We start from the raw sequence: 7,779 nt of genomic DNA, 5'->3' as shown, positions 1-7,779 counted from the left end.
TCTACATACCTGGTAGCGAGGATCTCCCGTGATTGCAATTTTTGTAAAATTTTGTTTTGTCGCTCTCCAGGTTTTTCTCCGCGAAGAATGATTTTGTTGAACTCCATTCCGGCTATTAATGGTGATTGAAGAGAAAAATGGGTGTTTATGGAAAGGAAGTGAAAAATGGAGTTTTAGTGGGTTTTTGGTGGAGAAATGGATGAGTGAAGTTTGGAAATGGTAATGGCTTGGAGTTAAAATGAGGAAGTTGGGATTTTTTCGTGGACTTTGGTGGAGTTTGGAAGAGGAGAAAAATGGGTTTGGAGAGGTTTAAGAAGGTGAAAATGGTGAAATTAGGGATTCTGTCCCGTTAAAGGTTCAGACATCATGGCGCCCGCCATGAGGCTTATGGCGCCTGCCATGGCTTCAGAATTGGTTGGGCCGGATTTGTTCATTGCTTCTTGGGCCACAACTATTTGTCTTCATTTTTGCAAGAAGGGGGTGCACATAGGTTTCTATGGTATGCTGTTTTTTTGATTAAGCTTGACAAAATAAAATAAAATAAAATAAAATAGTAAAGTGAGATAAAATAAAATGGACATAAAAACATCATAATATATATATATATATATATATATATATATATATATATATATATATATATATATATATATATATATATATATATATATATGTGTGTGTTTGTGTGTGCGTGTGTGTATGTGTGTGTGTGTGAAGAGTTAGTAGTAAGTCACGGGTCGAGAGATCCTAGGGAAGAAAAACAAACATAAAGTCAAAAGGAACAATAAAGATAAGCATAAATAATAAACAATGGGAAATAGGGAAATCAAACGGAATCTCTTGGTCGGTGATAGCATCAATGCTCAGGGTATAGTGGAGTCTCCTCGACTTCGTATCCTTGAAGCTCTGCGATCTGGTGTCGGAGGTCGGCGATCTCATCATTTAGTATATCGGTTTCAGTGGCATGTGTGGTGACTGATACTTCGACCTGCAAAGCAATGTCAGCGAGCTCCTAGCGAAGTTGGGCTATCTCCATACGGAGCTTAACCAGCTCAGACTGCATGCTTGGACTCTTAAGATTTGGATTATTGGTGAGCACTTTTATTCTGGTAGGTGCGACTCTCTGCTCGTCAACTGTCTCGCCTTGGCCTTCTATGGCATAGGCCCAGTTGGTCTGATCAATAACACAAGTTACCTGAGGGTCCAGTAAAGTAAAATAGTGAATAGTCTCACCCTCGATCAAGAGCCTGTATTGATCCGGTTGGAAGGAAGATCTCCTCATGAGGCCACAGTCCAGGCAGAAGTCAATATCCATCAAGGTATAACTGCAGTAAGACGTCAGGTGAAATAGTCTTCTATCAAGTCCTAGGACGAAGGCTATATGAGTCATCGTGCTTCCAACGTGTATAGGGCTCACAGTGAAGTGAGCATTAAGATAGAGACTCTCAATCAAAAAAGCTCCACAATCTACTGGGCGTGACTGAGTGGTACAGTACATGAAGAAAATATCTTCGGCACTCACATGTGTATCAGGGTCACTCTTCCCCATGAAGGTGTGGGCAATAATCATCTGAAAGTATCTGAAAGAAGGATTGTGAATCTTGTTAGAGATTTGGATGGAAGGGTCAGGGCTACCTCCACACGCAATGTCACTCCAAAACTTCTCAACGTCTCGGCTCAGGAAATAGCTCATGGGGAGCTCAGATGAGGCATCATACGCAGTCTGAAGTCCAAGTAAGTCACCGAAATGCTTGTGGTTGAAGGTGTATTTTGTCCCAAACAACCTGAAATTAATGTAGCCACCATCACTAGCGTGACCAATATAGGGCTCGTAGGTCAGCGAGCTCAAGAACTCCAAAGTGAGGTTCCTGTAAGTCACATGCATTGCATCAGTATACTCATCCCATTGCAACTGATTGCACAAATGCCTGACACTAGGCTCAATGCCTAATGCCTCCATACAGCTCGAATCAGGATATCTGGTGGGCAGCATTGGACGCTGGGAAAGCATGGTGTATCGCTGCTCCTGAACTAGGTCACGAAAGATCACTGGCATAGTGTCGAAATTCTCCATCCTGAAAAGTTAGGTTAAAAACAGAGGACATCTGAAATCGCAAATAGTGTAAATGTTAGTCTAAACATAGATATACATATATATAAAACAAATAAAAATATAAATTGAAATAGTAAAAGTAAAGCAAAGGAAAAGAAATCATGGGTTGCCTCCCATGCATCGCTTGTTTAACGTCGTTAGCTCGACGATTTGAACTTTATATATCAGAGGTAGGAACTGGAGGGCCGATCAGAGTATGGCCAGGGCATTCTGTGGGGATGTCACCTCCTTGATATTGCTTCAGCCTTTGTCCATTTACCACAAACGGATTACAGGAATTGTTCTGGATTTCAACTGCTCCAAATTTTAGGATTTTGGAAACCTTAAAGGGGCTTGTCCATCTCGAACGCAGCTTACTTGGAAAAAGTCATAATCTCGAATTGAAAAGGAGAATAGAGTCGCCTACATTAAAGTCCTTTTTCACAATCCTCTTGTCATGCCATGCTTTGGTTCATTCTTTGTATATAATGGCATTCTCGTAAGCGTTCTAGTGGAGTTCCTCCAATTTGTGGATATCGAGGATTCACTTCTCTCCAGATGCTAGGTAATCCAGATTCAGGGTCTTGATGGCCTAATACTCCTTGTGCTTGAGTTCAAAAGGTAAGTGGCATGACTTCCGATAGACCAACTGGTATGGTGTAGTTCCAATAGGGGTTTTGTAAGCAGTTCTGTAAGCCCACAGTGCTTCTGTTAGCTTTTCAGATCAATCTTTTCTGGATATTCAAACAGTTTTCTCCAAGATCTCCTTAATCTTTCTGTTAGATACTTCCACTTGACCATTAGTCTGGGGATGATACGGTGTTGCTACTTTGTGTTTTACTCCATACTTTCTTAAGAGTTTATCAAATATCCTGGATATAAAATGTGATCCACCATCACTTAGGACAAGTCGTGGTACTCCAAACCTGGGAAAATGTTATTTTTAAACATCTTGATGACTATAGCTTCTATCTTGTGTCGTTGGTGGGTGCGGCTATAGCTTCTATCCATTTGGACACATAGTCAACGGCTACCAAAATGCACTTGTTTCCCATCAAAGATGGAAAAGGTCCCATGAAATCAATACCCCAAACGTCAAATAACTCTACTTCTTGGATGTTCTTCAAAGGCATTTCGTCGCGTCTTGAGATGTTTCCAGCGCGCTGGCACCGGTCACATTGGACAATATAAGTATGGACATCATGCCATAGTGTTGGCCAATAAAGACCAACTTGAAGGGTCTTAGTGTATGTCTTAGATGTGCTTGAATGTCCACCATAGGGTGAAGAGTGACAATGCTCTATGATATTTCTGACTTCTTCTTCCGGGACGCAACATCGAAAGATGTTATCTGTTCCTCTTTTGAAAAGGAGTGGTTCACCCCAATAGAAATGTCTTATATCTTTAAAGAACTTCTTCTTCTGTTGATAGTTGAGGTCAGGTGGTATGATATCAGCAGCTAGATAATTCACAAAATTAGCGTACCATGGTACTCTACTAATTTCTGAAATTGTCCCAAGGTTGTCTCTATTAGGTTCAAGGGGAACGATATCTAACTTAGCTATCAATCTGTCATAGGTGAAATCATCATTTATAGGTAAATGGTCTGGCTTCAAATGCTCTAGTCTGGAAAGATGGTCAGCAACTACGTTTTCTGTTCCTTTTTTGTCTCTAATATCTAAGTCGAATTCTTGTAGCAAAAGGATACATCTGAGTAATCTAGGTTTCACATCCTTTTTTCTTAGAAGGTAACGGATAGCTGCATGGTCTGTATAGACTATAATCTTAGATCCGACAAGATAAGACCTAAATTTATTAATTGCAAAGACCACAGCTAGGAGTTCCTTCTCTGTTGTTGTATAATTTAGTTGAGCGGCATCTAGGGTTCTACTAGCGTAATATATTACATCTAATTTCTTATCTTTTCTTTTCCCTAGAACAGCTCATATAGCGAAATCGCTAGCATCACACATTATTTCGAAGGGTTTAGTCCAATCCGGAGTTTGTAGAATGGGTGCTGAAATTAGTGCTTGTTTTAACTAATTAAAGGCTTCGATACATTTTTCATTGAAAATGAATTCAACGTCTTTCATCAGAAGGTCGGTCAGGGGTTTTGTTATTTAAGAGAAATCTTTGATAAAGTGTTGGTAGAAACCGGCATGTCCAAGAAAACTATGGACTTCTCTAACTGTCTTAGGAGGGTTAAGGTTTTCTATAACTTCTATCTTTGCTTGGTCGACCTCAATGCCTCTTTCAGATATTATATGTCCTAACATTATGCCTTCTTTAACCATAAAGTGGCACTTCTCCCAGTTTAACACAAGGTTAACTTCTATGCATCTCTCTAGGATTTTCTCAAGATTAATGAGGCAATTCACAAAGTCAAACCCACATACCAAGAAATCGTCCATAAATACTTCCATAATTCTGTCAAGATAATTTGCGAAGATTGACATCATACAACGTTAGAAAGTAGTTGGCGCATTACAGAGTCCAAACGGCATTCGTCTGTAAGCAAATATTCCGTAAGGATAGGTGAAGGTTGTTTTCTCTTGATCCTCAGGGTGTATGGGTATTTGGAAAAATCCAGAATATCCATCCAGATAACAAAAGTAAGAGTGTCTGGCAAGACGCTCAAGCATTTGATCTATGAATGGAAGGGGGAAATGGTCTTTCCTAGTTGCCTTATTGAGCTTCCTATAATCTATGCACATACGTCATCCGCCTTCTATACGTTTAGCTACATGCTCGCCCTTATCGTTCTGCACGACTGTGATGCCTCCCTTTTTGGGTACCACATGTACAAGACTTACCCATTTACTATCGAATATCTGATAGATTATACCAGCTTCTAGCAATTTAAGGACTTCCTTCTTTACCACCTCACTCATTATAGGAATGATTCTTCTCTGATGTTCTCTGGAAGGTTTTGAATCCTCCTTTAGTGAGATCCTGTGCATACACACGGATGGGCTTATACCTTTTAAATCAGAGATTTTGTATCCTAAGGCAGAGGGGTATCTCCATAAAACATTCAAGAGTTGGTTTGTCTCATTTTGGTTTAAGGTGGCACTAACTATTATTGGGCGGTTCATTTCTTTATCCAAAAACTCGTATCTTAGGTTCTTGGGCAGCTCCTTAAGTTCTTGAGCTGGTTTTTGAGAATTTGGTGAAAGGTCTGGGGTAAGATCCAAACATTCGTTAGTGTGAGGTTATGTTTCCTCTAGCTCGTCATCCTTTTCATTCGGGTTTGAAAATGGTTCAATCACGGGTTCTTCTCGATCAAATTCCCTTATGCATTCATCTATGATATCGATCGTGTAACATGCATCTCCTATGATTGGTTCCATCAGGAACTTTGAAAGAATAAACTTTATCTTTTCATCCCTTGCTTCGAAAGTTAATTTTCCTCTTTTAACATCTATTATAGCTCCAACTATTGATAAAAATGGTCTACCTAAAAGGATAGGGATGTCGTCGTCTTTCTTGATATCCATGACCACAAAGCTTGTTGGGATATAAAGTTGACCGATCCTAACTGGGATGTCTTCTAAAATGCCTACAAGGTACTTAACAGACCTATCGTCTAATTGGAGGGACATCTTAGTTGGTTGTAATTCTCCTAAGTTTAACCTTCTAGGAAAGCTTTGTCGATCACATGACTCCCTAGAATGCAAGGTATAGAAAAACTACCAGGGTCTTTCTCCTTCTTAGCAAGTTTATTCTTGGAAATAAAGTTGCATTCCAAGGGTTTGGGATTGTCAAGCCTACGCTTGTTGGTTAAGATGTCTTTGAGAAATTTGACGTAAGATGGAATTTGGGTGATGGCTTCGGTGAAAGGAATCTCTACATGAATCTTCTCTCTTACTTTTATAAGTTTTTGGTATTGGTTATTGATTTTGGTTTGTTTAAGTCTTTGCGGATATAGGATTGGTGGTTTGTACGGGGGTGGTGGTTTATAAGTTTTATCCTTGGCTTCTCCTTCTTGCTCGACTTGTTTTTCGGGTTCCACCGGTTCCTCTTCTTGGTTGGTAGGTATATTTTCTTTAGAAGTTTTGGACTCGCTCATTTTTGGGTTATGAGGCCCTTCATAGGTGGTCCTACTTCGTAATGAGATAGCGTTAGCTTGCCCTCGAGGGTTTGGTTGAGGTTGTCCAGGGAATTGTCCTCCAAGTGTAGTTTGTGGGGCTTGGTTTTGTGCTACCTGTGAGATCTGGGTTTCAAGCATCTTGTTGTGAGTGATCATCTGATCAACCTTGGTCCCTAATTGTGTTATCAGTTCGTTTACGTGAACGTTATGGTTTAGGAATTCTTTATTTTGTTGAGTCTGGCCTGATATAAAGCTCTCTATGATCTTCTCAAGGTTAGGCTTCTGAGGCACAGTTTGCATAGGTTGATTTGGTTTTTGGGCTTGATAACCTTGTGGTCTCTGAGGTGGATAATTTTGGATAGGGTTATGGTTTTTATAGGAAACATTTGGGTGATTCTTCCATCCAGGGTTGTAAGTGCTTGAAAATGGGTTACCTTGGGTGTAATTCACTTGGTAGGTGCTCAGGTCGTTCAAAAGGTTACACTCCGCCAATTCGTGTCCTTTAGATCCACAAAGTTCACACTCTGTGTGGACTACCGCTGCGGTGTTAGTGTTTGTAGACATATGTTCGACCTTAAGGGCTAAAGCGTCCATTTTCGCCTGCATCATGTCCATAGAGCTTATCTCATGTATTCCACCTTGGGTCTCCTTTTTCTCTATTGATGCTCTTTCAGTTCCCCATTGGTAATGGTTTTGGGCCATATCCTCAATTAGGTCACAAGCTTCAGGGTAAGGTTTGTTCATCAGCGCGCCACCTACGGCAGCATCGATGCTCATCTTTGTGTTTTAATGGAATCCATTGTAGAAGGTATGAATGATCAACCATTGTTCTAGGCCATGGTGTGGACAGACTCTTAATAGCTCTTTGTATCTCTCCCAAGCTTCAAAGAGTGATTCTCCTTGGTTTTGAGTAAATCTAGTTATTTGGTTTTGAAGAACAACAGTCTTACTAGGGGGAAAATATCTAGCAAGGAATACTCTTCTAAGGTCTTCCCAGGTAGTTATTGAGTTAGCCAGAAGTGAATCCAACCATGAACGTGCTCTATCCCTGAAGGAGAAAGGAAATAATCTCAAACGAATCGCATCAGGTGAAGCACCATTGGATTTAAAAGTGTCGGCCAGTTAGATAAAGACTTTTAAATGTTGATTAGGATTCTCAGTAGCGAAACCCGCGAATTGGTTCTGCTGCACTAATTGCAGTAAAGATGGTTTTAGTTCGAAATTGTTAGAAGGAATGAGGGGGTTTACTATACTCAAACTAGGTTCCTCGTCAGAGGGTTGGGCAAATTCCTTAAGAGGTCTCCGGTCGCAATTCTCAGCCATTTCTTTCTTAATTCGAATGAGTAAGAGGCATGTACGAGTGTAACGTTCGGGTTCCGCTAAAGGATCTACTAAATTTCTGGTACTACGGGTTCTTCGCATTTACCGGCTAATAATGCCTTAGTCTAGACGGTGTAACAACAAGGTACGAAATTTGACGAAGTTGGTCCCCGGCAACGACGCCAAAAACTTGATCGCTATATTCGCAAGTGCACGAATCGCGTCAGAGTAATATAAAAGAATATCGATCTCACAGAGACCAAATCGTCAATCTATC

General features: G+C 40.4%; 1 non-coding gene across 1 annotated transcript; it reads left to right on the top strand.

Annotated features, from left to right (window-relative positions):
- Positions 1 to 7,014: 7,014 nt before the first annotated feature.
- LOC127125123 (small nucleolar RNA R71) lies at positions 7,015 to 7,121 on the top strand. The gene has a single exon (XR_007804582.1). It is a non-coding gene; the product is annotated as a small nucleolar RNA R71 (small nucleolar RNA).
- Positions 7,122 to 7,779: the final 658 nt, after the last annotated feature.

This window comes from Lathyrus oleraceus, chromosome 2 (genome assembly GCF_024323335.1).
Source record: "Lathyrus oleraceus cultivar Zhongwan6 chromosome 2, CAAS_Psat_ZW6_1.0, whole genome shotgun sequence".
In the NCBI taxonomy this organism is placed as follows: domain Eukaryota; kingdom Viridiplantae; phylum Streptophyta; class Magnoliopsida; order Fabales; family Fabaceae; genus Lathyrus; species Lathyrus oleraceus.
Note: the sequence above shows the minus strand (reverse complement) of the source record. Positions and strands in the feature narration are given on the sequence as shown.